Here is a 20,273-nt window from a genome sequence, read left to right on the forward strand (position 1 = left end):
TGCAGCTGGAAGAGATCCTCAGTTTCCTATAAGAATACGGAATCATCATGGCAGAGTCCTGGAACAGTTGCCAAAAATTACAAATTGCTGTGGGGAGGTTTCACAGTGGTGTTACAACCCCATCAAAAAGGGGGGAAATCCACTGCTGGAAGCAGTGCTGGGCCATGCCAGCAGGTTTGCATTCGCCAGAGCACTTGCACTGGCAAAAGGGTAGATCTGCCAGCAGTCCTCCTTGGTGGTGAAACACAATGCTGAATGCCATGCCAGTGTCCCTCATCCAGTGGTGGGATTCAAACAATTTAACAACCGGTTCCGATGGTGGGATTCAAATAATTTCACAACTGGTTGTTTACAAGCACCATTTTAACAACCGGTTCTGCCGAAGTGGTGCAAACTTGCTGAATCCCACCACTGCCCTCATCCCAGCCATCACTGGCAGCATAACAGGGATGGTTGGGGGGGGAGGGGTGGCTGGAGAGGAGCCAACATAGGGGCTTTCTGAGTACACCTGCTTGGAATGGCTCCGTTAGTGCAAGAACTCATTCAACAGAAAATGGCCTCACTGCTGACAATGGGTAGCTGATAGGAACAGGCCTCTCAGTTTACTCTGGAGGCCAGAAGGTGACCATGTTTTGGGCTCCTTGTCTCTGATATCCTGAACAATACAAATTCAAAACTGCAAGGAGAACTTTTGGCTACAGACAGATCTAGAGACAAAGGAGGTGCAGCTGAGGGCTGCTTCTTGGAAATCATAGTAGCATTATGATTAGCAGGACACAGTCATGCTTTCTCCTGTCCCTTTGTTCTTTGTTCGTTAGCTTGCAAGCTTAATAGACAAGGCTTCTCTTCCATTTTACCTTTTGTAAAGAGCCCAGTTGGTGACAGGCTGAATAAATAATAAATAATGGAAATAATGGGAAATGATACTGAAGTCTTCTAAAATAACAGTGTCTTTTTTCTAAACCAGATGCTTCAATGAAAATTGATTCTGACTAATTTAAGATGAAACTATAACTTGCAGCTTTCACTGTTGCTGGCTAAAGGGCAGACTTTTCAGTATGTCTACAATATAATTAATCAGACAGTCCTACGAAGATAGTGCCAATGGGGTTTTTTGTTTTTTTGTTTCTGCTTAATCAATATTCTTAATATTTTCTTCATTAGTATTCCATCCCTCCAAGTATGTTGATTAAGTGTTTCTGTTACCAGGCTAACGTCCAGGCAAAACCAATAGGTTGTCAGAATGACCCATAGAGAATTTTGTTAAGAAGGTAATTGCAAGTCAACTATTGGATTATCAACCAACTGATTTACATGTAACCAGTCACATCCCTGATAGGATCATATCAGTGTTGTTTATTTCAGAATGGTAACCCTGCTCACCTGCAGTAGAACAGCTAGATTCGAGTCCAGTAGCATCATAGAAACCAACAAGATTTCCAGTGGATACATTTTTCAGAGTTGGGCAGCCCTATCTAAGAACCAAGCTCCCAGCTATGGTACCAGGGCCACCCCTAGCTGCCACCCTCGAAGAGGCTTCCTGGTGGTGTGGGGAGACTCAAAAAGTCAAAAAGCCTTCCTACCACCAAGGAGCCTCTTTGGGCCTCAATGGACTTATGCCACCCAAAAGGGTGACTTAAGTCTGCAGTAAAGGCTGCCGGTGTAACTCTGGCAAGGCCAGGAGGGAGCTGACTAAAGTCAGCTCTTCTCCTAGCCATGCCCCTGGTCCCCCTCCACTACGCCAATAGAGGCAAGGGCCCTGGAATACTAATGTGGCATCCTGCACTGCATTCCAGCTCTGGGGGAACCATGGCAACCACATGCCAACGTAATCACCCCTCCATTGGGGTAAGTGCCCTGGGGAGGGTGAATCTGCCAGTGGGTGGCGTACCTCTCCCACAAGCAGATTTGCCCCTCCCCCTTTGTATGGGGCTCAAAGCTTCTTTTATGTTTGGCTTGAATGCTGGTTGTGCTTTTGGGTCTGTGGGAAGTAGAAAAATATGTATTGCAACTTGCAGCCACATGTACCACAAAGTGGACTAAATCTTTGTGATAATCAGAAAATATGGCACATATCCCTCAGGGCCACCATAGCCAAATCATTAAAGGGATCTGTCAGCCTTTCACCTATATTTGGACTTACATGATCTCATGTATCATTTAAATCATTTACCGTATTACTTCTGAAAGGACACCCATGAGACAGAATTAAACATAGTCAAAAGGACTTGTGATGCATTTTCTATGCAGGTGTATTTGGCACATGTTAATTATTACTTATTTGTGCTTCTTGAAGAACTCTTTTTGAATATGCATTTAGTACATATGGGTTTAATTCTGTCTCAATAATAATTTTTCCTATTTTGCAATATTGTCTTCAGAATTTTCTTTGATGTGTCCTGTCCATTATAGTTATATATACAGTGTGTTGCTTATTCAAATGTTTTGATCAACAAACACTAATGAACCCCAAGTGCCATAAGAGACAGAGAGGCACCAACTAACTTGACTCAAAATATATTTCGGTGTGTTATTCCATTTAACATTCTGTCCTTTAACTCTTGGAGACAGAGGGGACAACCATGGTACTTGAGTCAGTGTGGGGAAAGTAGAGGCAGCTATGGCAATGCAGTCTCATACGCACAGCTATATTTGTTGCATAATTAAGCACATTCCAGGCCATTTGGGCACACACAACTGGACACTGATCATTCCACTGCAATGACTCCCAACTTGAGGACAGACCATGAGTTTATCCAATAGGTAATATTTTCAGGAAGAAATAGAAAATCATTCTGATTGACAGAGAACCTATTAGCTTCATACTGATACTAAGAAGCTTTCCATTCAAACAAGGGGTACTAGTTCGAGGTTGTTAACTGGTTTGTCTTATTTTTTTAATTGCCCAGTGTTTTATATGCATTATGAATATGTGGGTGCCTCTTTTGTTAACCTCCATGGTTCCTGCAGGTGATATGTTGGCTATAAATATTTTTGATTGATTGATTAAGTTCACCATACCCCAGACATATCATCTAACCTGAGCCTTCAGTCACTATGCCTACAGTATGAGTAGAATGTGGCAGCCACATAAGCCATGATTTCATGGCATGCAAATGTTGCATGTCCAGATAATGCACGGTTTACACAGGTGCTGGTGTAATGAGATCTGATTAGAAGACTTGCACTAAACATATTTAAAGGCTTTGCCTGGGCAAAACTGTTTAGCAGCAAAGCTCCTAGCTTTGAAGTAACTTTATACCAAATTGAGTTTTTATAGGCTGTCTTCCTTAGTTCCATTACAGCTACTTATATTAAAGAATTTCAAAAATATTACTCAATTCAGTACATATGAAGCTGTTTTTTTACCCAGGCTGTGGGGTGTTTTGATCTTACTGCATTGTTGCTGCACTGAGGTTCAATTTGAGAAAGTGTTCCTACCCCACCATGTGATTTATTCTTATCATAATATTACTAGAACAAAAATACTGCCAGAGAAATGTGTAGCTACAGCTGAATTACTGTTCCATATATTTAGTCAATGCCATTTAAAAGACTCTTACCAGAACCTGTACACCAAAGTTGGAAGGGATTCTCTTAAACTTCATCCATAATAAATGAAAGTGCATTGTCAAGAGAAAGTAGGATAGCCATTTTATGAGTCCAGAAATTTCTTCAAAATTGTATTTAACTGTCATTCTTGATTATGAATAGCTCAAGATGTCAGAAATTAGAATACTTTGTAATTTCACTATTACGAATCCATAAAGCTAAAAGGAAATCTTTGGGTAAACTCAAACTAGTCCCAAATGCTACTGCAAGAATATTAAGAAGAGCTGGCTTTTATACCCCACTTTTCTGTACCATCAGAATTTCAAAGTAACTTCCAATTTCATTCTTTCCCCCACAACAGGCATCTGTAAGGCAGATGGGGCTGAGAGAATTCTGAGAGAACTGTAACTTGTTGTAGGTCAGCCAGGAGGCTGCAAGTGAAAGAAAGGGTAGTCAAACCTGGTTCTTTAGATAAGAGGCTGCTGTTCATGCAGAGGAGAGGGGAATCAAAGCTGGTTCTCCAAATTAGAGTCCACCACTCTTAACCATTACACCACACCAGATTAACCAAAACTACCATGATGGACATTCTACACCTGGCAGAAAAGTCATTCAGAAGACAACAGGGATTCAGTGATCATGTGTAATTTACGGTCACCAAGTGAAAGGATGTGACCAGAGACCCATCAAGAAAACAACTTGCAATGGATTTTGGATGCCCTCTTATATCTTCTGTGGAAGCTTTAGCAACTCATAAAGCCCATTTTCACAAGAAATAACATTTCTATGACTCGCCAGATTCATTTCTATGACTAGCCATATTCAGCATCCTAACACTGATACTTCTTGCTTTGAAATTCTATTATGCAAACCCGTTTAAGCTCAAACATCATTCTTGTGTTCTGATATATTAGAAGCATCTGGCAGTTATTTGCTTGCTAGTTATTTGTAACCATTTTTGCTCAGAGCATTCAAAAGAAATAGGTGCCTTTATCTAGCTTTTCTTTGGGAATAGTTTGCTAACATAAACATTGTTAACAAAGAGCCAACTGTACTAGCAATAAAACTTTAATAGAGTGGGGTGTGACAAGCTTTTTTCCCTACTGAGGGGATGCACATAGTCTTCTGAGATTTTTGAGATCTAGGTTCATTTTGAACTATAAACTTTCCCCACAGTTTTCAGGTATTCTACAGGTTGAGAGTGTTTGCTGCTGTGAGGTCCGTTTGTGTAGACTTTGGGTTTTGCGGTACATAAAGAGATTATTGAGATCACTGAGGCTGGATTAATATATAAACAACTAAGAAAATGTATTTATTTGCAGGTTGGTTTAAAGGAACAAACCAGCAGCACAGGTTTTTGGGTAGACAAAATAGCCACAAACATATAAACTGGTTAAGATTTCAGAGAGTAGTTAGATTTTTCTACAATGTTTTCCAAGCACAAACAGAGCTTTAATGACTAGTAATTAGTAGGCTGCATCCTCTTTCACGCACACAGCCTGTCCTTTACCAGAGTCAAACTAAAGTGTACAAGGTCTGCTCTCACCAGAGACTTTGCTCTTTTTCCTGAGTCAGAACCTCCACTTCTAATGCTTCATCCCAGATGGAACTTCACATCTTTTTGAAAGATCCCTGTCAATTTGTGGGATTGGAAGAATTTGTGAAGTTTGCTATTCCTGTGGTGAAGTACAGTAGATACTTTGTTGCTTATTAGATTTATGCATCTGGTAGCTGATCTCAAGGTAGCAATTGCATTGTGGACCTTTGTTCAATGATATTTATCCATGACTGTTCATTCACACAAGCTACAAAATGTGCATTAACTCAGTCCTCTGAGATTCTGTCCCCACATATTCAGTGTTACTATAACAGTTTCAATGCTATGAATTGTCTATATTGTTAATATTTCAAAATTAATAGTAACAGTGCTTAGTGATTATACATGTAGAACAGGATTTAGAATGCCCATTTCAGGCATTGGGTTATCCTTATTATTGTGTTGGTGGAAGATGTAATAGCTTTTTGTAAATACTACTTTGCTATATGACAAGTGATTAATGTTATTAAAATTAGATTTATAATATGTCATACCCAGTCTTTCTCCCCAATGAGGACCCAAAGCTGCATTGTTCCCCTGCCTTCCATTTTATCCTCACAACAACCCTGTGAAGTAAACCAGACTGAGAAAATGTCACCCAACAACCTTCTATGACAGGCTCAGGAGTAGAGACACATGACAGGTTGGTACAAAGCTATCATGTTACATGTTGCATATCATAAAGAGAACATTCCATTTTGCCTCTACAGCTTCCATAATCATTCTGGGCTTAGTGGCCAGTTTTCAAACGTGTGATATTATTTTCTAATGAGTTATGTCTACCACAAAAAAATATATTGCACTTGCACTGCAAACAGTACAGGAGGGATCTTACCTGCGCCAGGTTATTCCTTTGACTCCTACAATCATCCTGGTGGCCAATTTTGAGTTTCCTAGCTGTGTTTTCTGATGAGTTATGCCTGCCATAAATGGACTGATGATCAGACAACATTTTTTTTTATTACTATAGATTTGTGGTAACAGCGAGCCAAGTGATTTGTTTTGTTATATTTGATTTATATCATGAGAGGGAAAACAGGGAGACTTTGTCTGGAGGCCCATGGTGGCTCTCAGCAGCCTTGCCTCTACTACTTCCCTACCAAGAAATCACATCAGACTGTACCTTGATCACTTGACCACTACTCAAGAGAGAGAGAGAGAGAGATGAGGCTGATGAGAGAGAAATGAAGGAACCCCTACTAATGCTTTAAAAATAATGCCTATATTGATTTGGATATTGTAATTTTACTTGGCAGGCACTGTCACAGCTGTGCTTCTGGGCTATTTGCCTGCTTAATCTGCATTGGAATGGAACCAAAACAGAGAGGTTTCAATTCCAGGAAGCAAAGAGATGCCTTAAATTTAGTCTGATTCCAAACCAAACCAGATTAAGCAGGCAAATAGATGTTCCACAACGCGGCCTTTTACATCAAGGCCACGGCTGTGAGGGCAAATACTGTGTAACAGGAATTCATATTGTTTTATTATGATAACTGTTGGAGGCATCAGAGAGAGCCACTTCTGCTTACACTTAATTTGTTAAAAAATAATCATCTGTACCAAATTCTAGTATCACAACACAACAGCTCAGGTCCTTCTAATTTTCCACTGACTGGGGAAGTGAAGATCAGTAATTGGTGAGAAAATTCCATTCTGCACATACATAAAAACCCATTCACCAGAGATGCTCTCATGTTGGATTATATTAACAGTTGTATTATATTTGATGTATTATAGTGTTACCAGCAGTAAAGCTCATTTTTCAAACAAATAAAATGGGCTCTAGACAACTGTTGGGGGGGTTAAGCTCACCCACTGATTTGGGGCAAGTCTTTTTGTCTCCCCCGCCCCATGGTCAAACATTTTATATTTTGTGTCCTCTCTGGGGGGGGGGGGTCCTCTGGTCCCAACAATGTCTTCTTCCCCCCCCCTTTATATATTTTTTTGCTTTGTGTTCCATCCTTGTCTTTCCCCCCATGTGTTCAGGCTCAACACTTGGTTGTCTCCTGCACTCAAAATGTTTTCTCAGGCCACTATCTTAGTCAAATGGGAAGAGGAAGAATAGGCGGGAGGGAATGAAAAAGCAGTCACCACAGAGAGAAAGATAAAGGGAAGGCAGCCAGGAAATTGCAATGGGAGGAGCCACTTTTCCGTTATGAAGCACTGGGGTTATTTCGCAGAGATTGGTTTGGAGTGAATCATAAGATGCAGGGACATAGGTATAGATTTTTTATGGGGGGGTTCAGGAGGCAAGGTCATGCCCCCATCCACCCCTGGGCCATGGCCATGCCTCCCCAAGCCCCGCCCCACCCCAGTGCTTATAAAAGCAGCTCTCTGAGGCCAGATACAGCAGACTCCCCTGCCCTGCCCTTCCCTCCCCTGCCCCCCATCAGCTGGGCTCCCAGCCGGCAGCTGGCAGCCTCTTCTGCCCTCCCCTCTGGCCAGAGGCGTAGCTAGGGAAAATGGAGTCTGGTGCAAAATCTGAGTTTTGTGCCCCCTCCCCTGGGGCAGCCGCTGTGATGCTGGAATCCACCCCCAAACAGCATCACTTTCAATGGTGTTTAAATTAGAGAGCCCAAATTCTCCTTTTAAATCCACCTTAAAGGGAGAATCTGGGGTCCCCAGTTAAAACAACATTGAAAGTGATGCTGTTTTGGGGTGGATTCTCCCCCACCCTGAAACAGCATCACTTTCAATGTTTAAACTGGGGACCTCACATTCTCCCTTTAAATCCATGCTGAATGGGGTGGATTTAAAAGGAGAATCTGGGGAGATTTGGAAGGTGCCTGTAGTCAGGGGTGCAATTATTAAGCTAGAAACATCAAACTTTTAGGGTATCTTTAGGAGACTCTTCTGATGATACCTTCCAGGTTTGGTGAAGTTTGGTTCAGGGGGTCCAAAGTTATGGACTCTCAAAGGTGTGGCCCCCATCTTCTATTAGTTCCCATTGGAAACAATGGGGGATGGGGCACCCCTTTTGGGAGTCCATAGCTTTGGAACCCCTGGACCAAACTTCACAAAACATGGGTGGTATCAGTAATAGACTCTCCAGTTTGGTTCAAGAGGTCCAAAGTTATGGACCCTCAAAAGTATAGCCCCATCTTCTATTAGCTCCCATTGGAAACAATGGGGGGACTCCCTTTAGGAGTCCATAACTTTGGCCTCCCTGAACCAAACCTCACCAAACCTGGGTAGTATCATCAGGAGAGTCTCCCAAACAATCTCTGAAAGTTTGGTGCTGCTAGCCCAGGGGTAGGGAACCTGCGGCTCTCCAGATGTTCAGGAACTACAATTCCCATCAGCCCCTACCAGCATGGCAAATTGGCCATGCTGACAGAGGCTGATGGGAATTGTAGTTCCTGAACATCTGGAGAGCCGCAGGTTCCCTACCCCTGTGCTAGCCTAAAAACAACGCCCCCTGCAGGTCAAAAACCAAAAAAACACTAAACAATTCAAAAAACCAACAAACGGAGGGTGGAGCTTCAGAAATGCAATGGGGGGGGGGGTTGAACCCGAGAAAAAAAACCCTTACCTACGTCCTTGGTCCCACGCCTTAGCAGTTGGAGCCATCACCGTGCAGCTCATCCTCAAAGTCGCGTGTGCTGGAACCATCGCACACCTCATGGTGAACGGTGATGGGTGATTTGCTACAAGTTTGTCATCACCACTCAGCTAGGTTCTTACTCAATTATGTATAGATAGTGGTGGTATATATTGCAATAGTGCAGTGATGGCGAACCTATGGCACGGGTGCCAGACGTGGCACTCAGAGCCCTCTCTGTGGGCACGCGCAAACAGAGTCACCCCCCACCCCCCCACACACACACACACATCTAGGCTGGGCTGGCCACTGGGCTCGATTATTAGCATTAAACCTAAGACCTAGTTTTGGGGAGGCAGTGTAGGTAACCCTGTTAAGTGCTGTTAAACCCCACTGATTTTCATGCGAAGAACTTAAGTGCGATCCTTTACCTGGGAGTAAGCTTGGTTGCTGGCAATGAAGCTTGCTTCTGAGTAAATCTTCCTAGGGTTGTGATTCACCTGTTGGAAGAGTTGCATGGTTGCTTCAAAGCAAAGCCACTGATTACCACCAACCTTACTCCCAAGTAACGCATGCCTCGGAGCCAACTGTTTTTCTAAACTGAAACCTCAGTATTCAGGTTAAATTGCCGTGTTGACACTTTGCCAAGTGGGTTTTGGATTGCAATTTGGGCACTCGGTCTCGAAAAGGTTCGCCATCACTGCAATAGTCATTCATTCGTATAGCCAAATTACTCTTTTATAATAGTACTGACAAGTCTTTTTCTTGGTTAGTAATTGTAATCACAAGCGAGAATTACCTGTTGACTGAGTGTTCTGTTTTATAACTATCTGTGAAGTTTCTGTGAAGTAACAGTTACTTCTGTGAAGTAACAGACTCATTAGACTGTCAACATACTGTGGAAAGTAGTGCTTTGGTATATTTTGTCTTTGTTAGCACATCTGTGTTGCCACTTGTGAAGAAAGTATGTTTTAATTTATTGTATTATTCAGTTGACATGGGGTAACTATTTTGTTTGCTTTTTGAACCTAAAATGTTTTATCTGTTTCATTTTTAGCAAATGCATCTGTGAAAGAGATTTCGCTTTCACCTATCAAGGTCACAAAAATGGTTGAACTAGTTAATTGAAGTAATATTCATGTTAGTTTCTGTAACTGCTCCCACCTGGGAATGTTTGAGATAACTTCTGCTATGGCTTAATTAGTGCAGAGATCCCATTGGTTCAACAAGTGCCACATGGGGTGGAATCCTTTCTATACAGTTTTAATATGGTGTGTTAGAGGTACCTTTTCCCAGCTATTCTGCTTTGCTGTTACAGTGAATCATCACTTTGATTTTGCCTTAGCACTTTTTGAATTCTGTCCTGATTTGGATCTGTTTGCTCTATCAAATTAAGGCAGTGCAATTGACTTATCTGATTGGATGATATTGGATGATATTGAGACCTCTATTTCTGATGCTGGCCACAGCAGTTTTTTCAGTTTTGTACTATCTGCTCCTGCCAGTAACAGTGCCTCTGAACTGTTTCTTCTTTTGTATCGTCAAAGGCTTTCGCGGCCAGATTCAACTGGTTGTTGTGGGTTTTCTGGGCTGTGTGGCCGTGGTCTGGTAGATCTTGTTCCTAACATTTCATCTGCAACTTTGGCTGGCATCTTCAGAGGTGTATTACAGAGGGAAATCTGTTACACACTGTGTCCAGTGTTTCTTCTTTTAATATTTTCATTGTCTATGTGAAGTGTTTGGTTCAGAAAGAGAACCCACACACTAGCATGTCCTGGGTGAGCACACAAGAACCTTGACACCACTTTATTTATTTCATTCTATATTCATATAGCACAGTCTGCATCAGATTCTCAGAAAGAAACTTCTACATTCCTTGTCCACACACCCCTCCCCCGACAGCATGTCTGACTAGCTTCTTTAGTGGGTAGGGCTAGGGATCAGTAGAAGTATGATGTTAGAATCCCAGATTATATTTCACAATGAAAAACAGTTGAAGGGAGTGGACAATATAGTTTGAGGGTATGGCTCTAGGGAAGGGAAGTTCTTTCCTTCATGTCATTTATCAACCAAAATTCCTCTACAGGGATGCTTGAAGCTACAGTTCAGGTAAGTATCATTTTTGCCTTCCACATGTTAGAACAGAGGAAAAGCACAGGAAGGAAAAATTAGATCCCACCCTCCCCAGTACTGTGACCCTGATCCAGATTTGGGGGGCAGCTGCTTTTCATAACCAAGCAACGCATTTGGAGATCTGCTCACTGAATTTCACAAGTGGTAAGGCTCTCTGATTTTTTTCTCTCCTGCTTTCAACAGTCATATCTTGTGGCTTGGCAAGCAATCAGATAGCAAAAGGGGTAAACAAAGACAGTGGTTTCTTCTCCATTAATTCATCCACTGGGCAGTTTTTCTTTTTGCTTTTCAAGTATGCTTTTTAAGATAACCAAGTGAAGATGATATGTGAATTTCCTGAGGAGTTTCAAGCAAAGTGCTGTCTCAGCTATACTTAGTGGGCACTCTGGGATATTTCCTTTAATTCACAATGGTTTTCCAAAGCTATCTGTCCCACAGATCTCAAAATGCCAAGATATTTATTCTCCATACATTATGCAGTACAAATATTGTTATCATGAATATAAATTAAAACTCTCTCATGGTTGATGCTCATCACCACCTTCCCTTATGCTTCCAGATGCTCTCACATGCATAATTATTAAGCAGTTTGATACCGTTTGGGGTAGAATGTAATTACATCAGCATACACTTTCACTGCCCTGCATACCAGAAAAGGCCTATCAAAAAGCTGGCTTTTACTTTAAAAGTTTCTTTTTATTGAAATATCAATAAGACTGTCAAGAACAGGAAATACTTTTGTAGTCTTGCCCACGAGGCCCCAATGAAGAGACGAGACGCGGAGATTTCATTTGGTGGAGAGAGCCAGAGGCAGGAAGCGCGGGATCCCGTGATCCTGGCAACTCTGCCGTGTGCTAGGCTCTGCCTCCTTTTATTAGGGTTTACAAGAGGGGGGGCAATGTGGGCGGACCAGGAGGCAGGAGAGCGGGAGAGCGGGAGATCATCATGTGATGCATGATCTCATCGGGCTACTACGTGCAGGAGGAAGCATCCACGTCTGGGTCTAATCCACACCTGGAGGGCAAGAGCCGCCTTTGTCCCTTTGTCTGGGACATCTGGTGACCGTGAGTCAGGCATCTCATGGCCTGTGACTCACGGGGGACTGGGGGGGGGGGGGAGCTTGTGCGCCCAGAAGGCCGTAGCCGGCACCGGCATGCCAGGCGCTCTTTCTACGGTTCTGCTGGGTTCGCGGGCTCACCCCTACATACTTTGAAAAAAAGTGCCCCAGTTTTCTGTCATGTTATTGTGAATGGTTCTTATTACAATGGTTTTGCCTAAAGTGGTGCCTGGATTATTAGAAATGTAACAGAAGAATGCTAATGGAAGACCATATCAATGGGTGATTCATCTGCAGGAGTGGGGTGTCAGGCCAGTGCTATATGGGGATATTTGTATGAGAAAGACATGGCAAAATGACACTTTTAAACCAGATAGATGGAGAAGACCTGAGAACTTCTGTCTGGAGTTATTTGTTTAAAAGTTATTTAAAAGCTGGGGTATAATCAGGAGGCCGAAAGGTACTATACAAGCATCTACTGATGCATGCTATCTACTTAACAGAGTACCCAGAATGGTATAGAGCAGAATCTGGCAAAACCTGGGCTGAAAAGTCTGCTATGAAGTTTACTAGCTAACCTACCTCATAGGACTATTTTAAGAAGAATGGAAGAACAACTATTACTGTCCTGAGATCCTTGCAGGAAGGGTAAAATAGCCCTGCATATTCTGTTCATACATTTGTGAGGTAAAAACAGATCTCATAAATGCTGGGAATGCCGTGCATTTTGCATTAACATTTGTGACTATTGAACTTGCCTTGTTAAATTGTGACAATCAGACATGAGGCAATCACTGGGTTGCTACAGTTCAGCACTGAACAAATTGAATTCTTGGTGGACGAGTTTTTTTTTAACTATGTATGTGCCAAAACATTGGCATATGATTCATGGCTGATTTAGCTGTCTATGGTTGCTTTCAAGGGAACCTCATTGCAGTTTTCCCTACAGTTTTTCTTACTTCAGCCCCTTGTGTAGCCATCTTTATCAAAACTCTTGGGGGGAAAAGCAGGGGAAATACTTTTCAGTGTGGAACCAGAACAACAGATCATTAGAATAAGAGCAACTAACTTTTCTTGTTGAATGAGGGAAAGAACCAGTGAAATAATCTAATGTTGTCTTTAAAAACTCCCAGACATTCTCAGCACTGTCATTTGTATAACCTAACTTCTAAAACAGCTAAAGATACGGGTCATTTTTTTCATCTTCCACAAGTGTTATGTTGAGGAGATATTACACAGTTGTGGGAAACAATTAGGAGTAATTTATACATAAAACTGGATAGTTTCTTGATAATTATCCAGATTTGAAGAAGGAAAATTTTGTGGAGATCCAAACCTAGGTCAGAGCACTGGAGTGGTACATCCACTGATACTACCTTGAAATCCATAAAGGGTTGGTATCTGACAAATTTCCACAGGGAGACTGTGACCATCTGGAGCCAACCACAGAAAAAACCCTCCTAGAGAGCACTCCCTCTGCTCAACTTCAGTGCTTGGGCAGGTTCGTATGGGTGCAGGCGTTCCTTCAGATAAGTGGGACCCAAGCCATTAGGGCTTTAAATGTCAATGTCAAAACCTTAAATTGGGCCTGGTAGCGAATAGGGAGCCGGTGCAGAGCTTTCCAGACCGATGCTATGTGTGCTCAGTCAGATTGTCCTGTCAGCATCTGATTTTAGCTGCAAATATAATGGATTTGGTTGCAGGTTGTTGTTATGTTGATAATAATGTTACTCTGTGTTTTATAGTTTTAATTATTGTGCACAATAATTATATGTGTATGAACATAATTCTGTTAGCTCCATTATATGAGGAAATTCAATCTAGAAATATTTTAATAAATTAATTAAACTATAAATACAGAAATGATAGAATAGTAATGGGATCATTCTATCAAGGAGAAGAACATAGGCTAGAATTGAGAAGGTTGATCCATGCTAGCAAGCTTAGTTAAACTGTAGATATTGTGGTACAGGAGAATAAACCTAAAAATTGTATCTGATGTTAAAAATATATAATGGATCTATATAACCAATGTGACCAAAGATTCAAGAAGGTTTTCTCTTCAGGCCAAGTGCTTAGTAGTTAGATGCTGGCAAAAGCTCATCACTAAAAAATGTGTGGTACAGCGGTACATGGTTCAGAGGTCAGAAGTCAAAGAAGACATAAAACTTGTAGGAACAGTGAAATTGTATTTTTCTATATTTTAATGAACACTGAAATGATAGTGAGATATATGAAAGCTATGCATAGATGTAGTCTAAAAGAATCACATATCATAGGTATTGTTATAATCATTTTTTAACCTTTTCAAAGAATAAGCTACATGTTTGTTAAATCTTTTTACACTGGAGAAGTCTCCCTCTTGGTATACTAATCCCTCAGGAATTCAGGGGTCTGTCTTGAGAAAAGCCAGACACTCTTTAGCTCACTCAGAAGGGAGGGGCACCATGCTGTCTTTGTTCCAGGAAGGCAGAAGAGTCATTTTGATTTTATCTTACCTCATGAGGGCTGGATCTGGGAGAAATATGATGATACAGGGTATGTATGTATGTAAAGAGGAGGGATTTGAATTGTGACATATGTATTCTTTGTATCTATAAAAGATGAAGGCCTTTGTCTATCTGGGTGTGACTCTCTTCACCTTGTGAATAACAGTAAAAATTAATTTTTCTTTCTTAAAGCCTAAGTCTTTGGTATTTTCATCAGTCTTTCAAAATGTAACTGAGCGGGGCTAAATATAGATTGTAGCCCCATAATATCACACTCTAGGAAGTACACACCAAACTAAGAAGAGTCTGAAAATTATAAGAGGATATGGGATATAAACTGTATCTACAAACACCAAAGATACAATACAATGCCTAGAGAAAATTATGGAATAGCGAGACTGTCAATACTTTAATTAAGAGACCAAAAGAATTCAGAGCCACGGAATGCAAGACCCAAATCCAATTTCTGAACGGAAAAGTGTATTTTAAACTACTTTAGTTTGTGGCACGAAAGATTACAGTAAAAAAAAAGGAACACACACATACACCCCGTCATTTTCTGATGAGCTCATTTAATTTTAAAATATCACTTTCAAGTAATATTTTCTGCATGTTAAAATTGGTTCTTTTGGCAAATATTTTATTCAATTGCATGATGCAAGAAAATAATTTTGTCAAAAGACCTAATGGATTGTTCTTAACATCCGAAGTCAAATAGTATGCATTTTGTAAGTCTTTTCCCTTAGCATGTAAACAGAATTCCTGTCAGGTGTTTTCTTCTGCTGTTAATTAGTTATGTTATTTGTACTAAGAAAAGCTTATTGTACAGGCTGTTCTGAGACATTTGTTCATCAGAGACATTTCCAGCATGAGGAAACAGAGTGTGACCAATGAAATGGAAACTGAAAAACCATGTATCTCAGGATTTTTAAAATTGGGGGGGGGGGGGCAACTGGAGAGACACTGGAACAACTAGCTGTTTTCATTGTATATATTGTATACAATATTATTTATGGCCTCTGGCTGTTTCCTCAATCTTCCTAGCAGACTTTATTTTTAGGTTGGCCTTAATTTTAGAAAAAGAAATGCTATACATCATTATTTTCTGGATCCTTATCTGTCTCTAAGACCATGTGTGGAATAATGACTAGAGTGTTTTATTAGGATCAAGAGAACCTGGCATCTGGATTGAAGCGTCAAACTAGGGTTCGTGGGTGATCTGGGAAGAATTGCATCTACTTCAAAAGGTTGCAAGGATAAAATAGGGAAGGCACAGCTATGTAACCATCATAGTTCCTTGAAGAAAGGTGAATAAATTTAGAGATCCTTCTTCATTCCTGATATGTGCAAATTCTCCATACTAAGTTGGGTGAGAAATGCTCTCTGTAATTGCTGATTGTCAATTTCATACCTATGTTCCAAGAATGAGGCCTAGTATTACAGATTAAGTTAAGTTATATAGAGTTATACTAATGGAGCCAGTGAAACACAGAACACGTCTGGAACCCCAGTCCTGTCATGATCTTCTCCTCCTAATTTTGCACCAATACAATTAGTGCTACTCTCCTGCATCTAACTGGTTTGACTGTTGCATTGGAGCAGCACCAACATACCCTGTTACCAGGGACATAGGTATAGATTTTTTATGGGGTGGGTGGGGGTGGGGCCACACACACACCTGCTCCTAGGGCATGGTCACGCCTCCCCAAGCCCCACCCCTGGCCTAGCGCTTATAAAAGCTGCTCTCCAAGGCCAGGGACAGCAGACTCCCCTGCCCTGCCGTCCCCTGCCCCCCACCAGCTGGGCTCCCAGCCGGCAGCCGGCAGTTCCTTCTGCCCACCCCTCTGGGCACAGGCATAGAGGAAAAATGCAGCCTGGTGCAAAATCTGAGTTTTGCGCCCCCCCCCCCCCCGTCCAGGGCAGCCGCTGTGTTGCTGGAATCCACCCACAAACAGCATCACTTTCAATTGTGTTTAAACTAGAGAGCCCAAATTCTCCTTTTAAATCCACCTTAAAGGGAGAGTCTGGGGTCCCTAGTTAAACAACATTGAAAGTGATGCTGTTTGGGGGTGGATAATCCCCCACCCTGAAACAGCATCACTTTCAATGTGCCATAGTGGTTAACAGCAGGTGCTGTAAGGAACCTCGAAGGACCAGAAATCAAGTAACTTTGTAGAGTTCTTTATTTCCTAAACTTCATGATACACAATACACGGAATGCAGATTCTGACTTTCCCAAAGCAGGCTGTCGCTTTTACGGGCAAAACCACTCCCCCCACTACTCCCAACTAGGTTTCCCAAGATAGAAAAAAGGCAAGCTTCAGACATACATGATAAGCACAGACAGTAAGGTTAACAAAAGCAGCCATCCCTGGGCAAACAGCCCAGATCTTGGAATGCTCCAAGGCCAGGCTGGCTGAGCAGAAACACACATCAAACCACAACCTTACAGGTGCATTCTAATCTGGAGGAAATGGGTTTGATTCCCTGCTCTGCCACTTGAGCTGTGGAGGCTTATCTGGGAATTCAGATTAGCCTGTGCACTCCCACACACGCCAGCAGGGTGACCTTGGGCTAGTCACAACTTTTCGGAGCTCTCTCAGCCCCACCCACCTCACAGGGTGTTTGTTGTGAGGGAGGAAGGGCAAGGAGATTGTAAACTCCTTTGCGTCTCCTACAGGAGAGAAAGGGGGGATATAAATCCAAACTCTTCTTCTTCTTCTTCTAAACTGAGGACCTCAGATTCTCCCTTTAAATCCATGCTGGAGGGGGTGGATTTAAAAGGAGAATCTGGGGAAATTTGGGGGGTGCCTGCTTTCAGGGTTGCAATTGTTAAGCTAGAAGCACCAAACTTTCAGGGTATCTTTAGGAGACTTTCCTAATGATACCACCCAGGTTTGGTGAAGTTTGTTTAGGGGGTCCAAAGTTATGGACCCTCAAAGGTGTAGCCCCCATCTCCTATTAGCTCCCATTGGAAACAATGGGGGATGGGGCACCCCCTTTGGGAGTCCATAGCTTTGGATCGCCTGGACCAAACTTCACAAAACTTGGGTGGTATCAATAAGAGACTCTCCTGATAATACCTCCCTGGGCCAAACTTCACAAAACCTGGGTTATATTCAGTAAGAGACTCTCTTGATGACACCTCCCAGGCTTTGTGAAGTTTGGTTCAGGGTGCCCAAAGTTATGGACCCTCAAAGGTGTAGCCACCATCTTCTATTAGCTCCCATTGGAAACAATAAAGGATGGGGGCACCCCCTTTGGGAGTCCATAACTTTGGACCCCCTGAACCAAACCTCGCCAAACCAGGGTAGTATCATCAGGAGAGTCTCCCAAACAATCCCTGAAAATTTGGTGCTGCGAGCCCAAACAATGCACTGCCTGCAGGCCAAAAACCCCAAAAACACTAAAATGTTTTTAAAACCCACAAACGGAGGGGCAGAGCTTCGGACATGAATGGGGGGGGATTGAACCAGAGAACCCCCCCGCTTACCTACGTCCTTGCCTGTTACTTTGACATAACAATCTCAGTGCCATCGAGTTTGATGACAGTGCAGTAGGGACGCAACATCACACCCCATTTTCAACACAAGACTCACAGGATCAGAATCTGGCATCTTCAGGGAATCACATGTGTATTTACACTGCTGATAGCTACTCCATCAAATGTTATCTAGATAAACGAGTATCACAGCAGGACTATCCTTACACTGTCTGCTGGTTTCTCCATCAAAAACATTTGTACTTTGTATCTCAGAAAGAAGGCAAGGCATAAAATTAATCAGCAACGTAACAGGCACATTGTCTAAGGGTGATTCATTGGAAAGTCGTTTCAAGGGTTTTTTGTTTTGATTTTAACTAATTTTGTAAGTCATTAGCAACATAATAAAGCTCATGGGCTCTTACAAGGGCTGTGTTCCTATTTCCATATCTTTAAATTAAAAATAACAATGCCATACGGCCTGTGGTTTTTGTTTGCAAACTAATCTGAAATCTCTGCTGAAATGAGCAAATACTAGAATAATAGTTGATTGGCAATGCAATCCTAAACTATTTCAGTGGCCACATTGCACACCTTATGTATTATGGCTGAAACAGAGGCTAATGCCGCATGGGCCAAAAACAGCGGTGTGAAAACGGTGTGAAAACAATATAAACCCTTTTACACCATTTAAAACCCTTTTACACCATTTTCACACTGCTGTTTTTGGCCCATGCGGAATCAGCCAAAATATTTGTATGCCCTAAGCTGGGCTTTGAAGACATTTCAGTAATAGGGTCATAGTAAAGGTGGAGTCCTAAACTGCAACTGTTTTGGGGTTTGGGGAATTATGGAAGATGCCACTTTTTTCCTTTCACTGTGTTCCTGTGCCTGGGATAACAGACAAGCCGGACGTCGTGGTTAAGAGCTGTGGATTCTAATCTGGAGAACTGGGTTTGTTTTCCAACTTCTACAGATGAAGCCTGCTGGATGACCTTGGGCTAGTCACAGTTTTCTCAGAATTCTTTCAGACTCACCTAACTCACAAGGTTCTTTTGTGGGAAAGGAAGGAGTTTGGAAGTTACTTTGAGACTCTTTACTGGAGAAAAAGGCTGGGTATAAATCCAAACATCACCACCACCACCACTCCTCCTCCTCCTGGAAGAGTCTTACTGTTTCCTGCTCTGGAAATGAGTTGTAGTGGATAAAGTTTCATCAGTTGGTTTTCTGCCTATGATGCAACTTGAAGAAGCACATTAGTCTATGTTGCTTGTTGATTAGCATTAGATGATGTGTATATGATGTGTTATTGCTAAAAGTTACACAAGCAGTCCTCTGAAGTACTTTGAGGTCTCTGATTATGAGCCAGAAGGAAACATGGAATAATTTTTGGTCTGAACATGTACATAGGAGGAAGGCTGTATGTGTGGATAGTCTGTCTGGCTCACCTATTAAAAAGGGTGGAGGACATATTCAGTTTATTGGGGGAAATCCCATTGGTGAATCCAGGGTTGACCAGAGGAGTTTAGCACTTTAAAAACAGAGAATGAAAGGGGATGGGGGATTCAGATGTCATCTTTCCCCGCAGAAAAATAATGGAAATTTGATGTTGGAGAGTAAAGAGGGCTAGGATGTTCTGTGGAGTATAACAGCATAGAGCACTTCATATGAGGCATTTTATTTGTAATTGGTACTGAGACAACTGAGGGAGATCTCCATGTGACTGCTAGATACTTACATCCCTAACTGTTGCAAAGGAATAACCAGACTGCTGAAATGGGGAATAGCTGGACAAGACATTAGTGTTCACTTGGTGGAAGACAAGGAAGAGAGGGGAGGTGTGGCAGCACTCCTCCCAACTTATATGGCCACCTTGCTCCCATATGGCCACCTTGCTCCCACAGTGACAAAATACAAAGGATAGGAATGCATTTGATTAATAGTATCTGCAACTGGAATACTGACTTCCTTTACCAGTGGTTGTTTGAATCTGGATGTCACTTCCATCTACCACACCAATGCTGTATTGGAAATCTAGCTTTGTGAATCCATTTGCAATCTGAAGAAAAATAAGAAGGAAATCAGTGAGTGATGACAGGCAGATTGTTTATAATGGAATCTTGACATTTAAAGGAGCTTCTTGTGCCTAGCAGGGGATCCAGCTCAAGTTGCTGCCTGCCTCTCCCAAACAGCATGTGGTGATCATTAAGACCAATGGGCTTAATGGAGTGTTAGACTGCTGAAAGATTTCAAAGAGAAAAGGCAAGTATGGGTGAAAAAAATTAACAGAAAATTCACTGTTCCAACAGCTTCAATAAAGTACATCATCTTCTGGAGCAGATCCAACTCTGGGTCAAAGCATAGCTCCATGACAATTTCTCCCATGATGGACAACCCAGCTCCAAACTGTTATCATACTTCAC

General features: G+C 42.0%; 1 protein-coding gene and 1 long non-coding RNA gene across 2 annotated transcripts in view; one reads left to right on the plus strand and one right to left on the minus strand.

Moving 5' to 3' along the window:
- The window catches only part of LOC125431124, a 39,749-nt gene that overhangs the window by 14,074 nt on the left and 5,402 nt on the right, over positions 1 to 20,273 (minus strand). The window contains exon 2 of the long non-coding RNA XR_007244280.1: positions 19,816 to 19,909. This is a non-coding gene — a long non-coding RNA (uncharacterized LOC125431124). The remainder of the gene's footprint in view (positions 1 to 19,815; positions 19,910 to 20,273) is intronic.
- The window catches only part of LOC125431082 (popeye domain-containing protein 3-like), a 74,669-nt gene continuing 68,789 nt past the window's right edge, over positions 14,394 to 20,273 (plus strand). Inside the window, exon 1 of the mRNA XM_048493735.1 lies at positions 14,394 to 14,418. The gene's annotated coding sequence lies outside the window, so the exon portion shown is untranslated. The remainder of the gene's footprint in view (positions 14,419 to 20,273) is intronic.

This window comes from Sphaerodactylus townsendi, linkage group LG01 (genome assembly GCF_021028975.2).
Source record: "Sphaerodactylus townsendi isolate TG3544 linkage group LG01, MPM_Stown_v2.3, whole genome shotgun sequence".
Classification (NCBI taxonomy): Eukaryota; Metazoa; Chordata; class Lepidosauria; order Squamata; family Sphaerodactylidae; genus Sphaerodactylus; species Sphaerodactylus townsendi.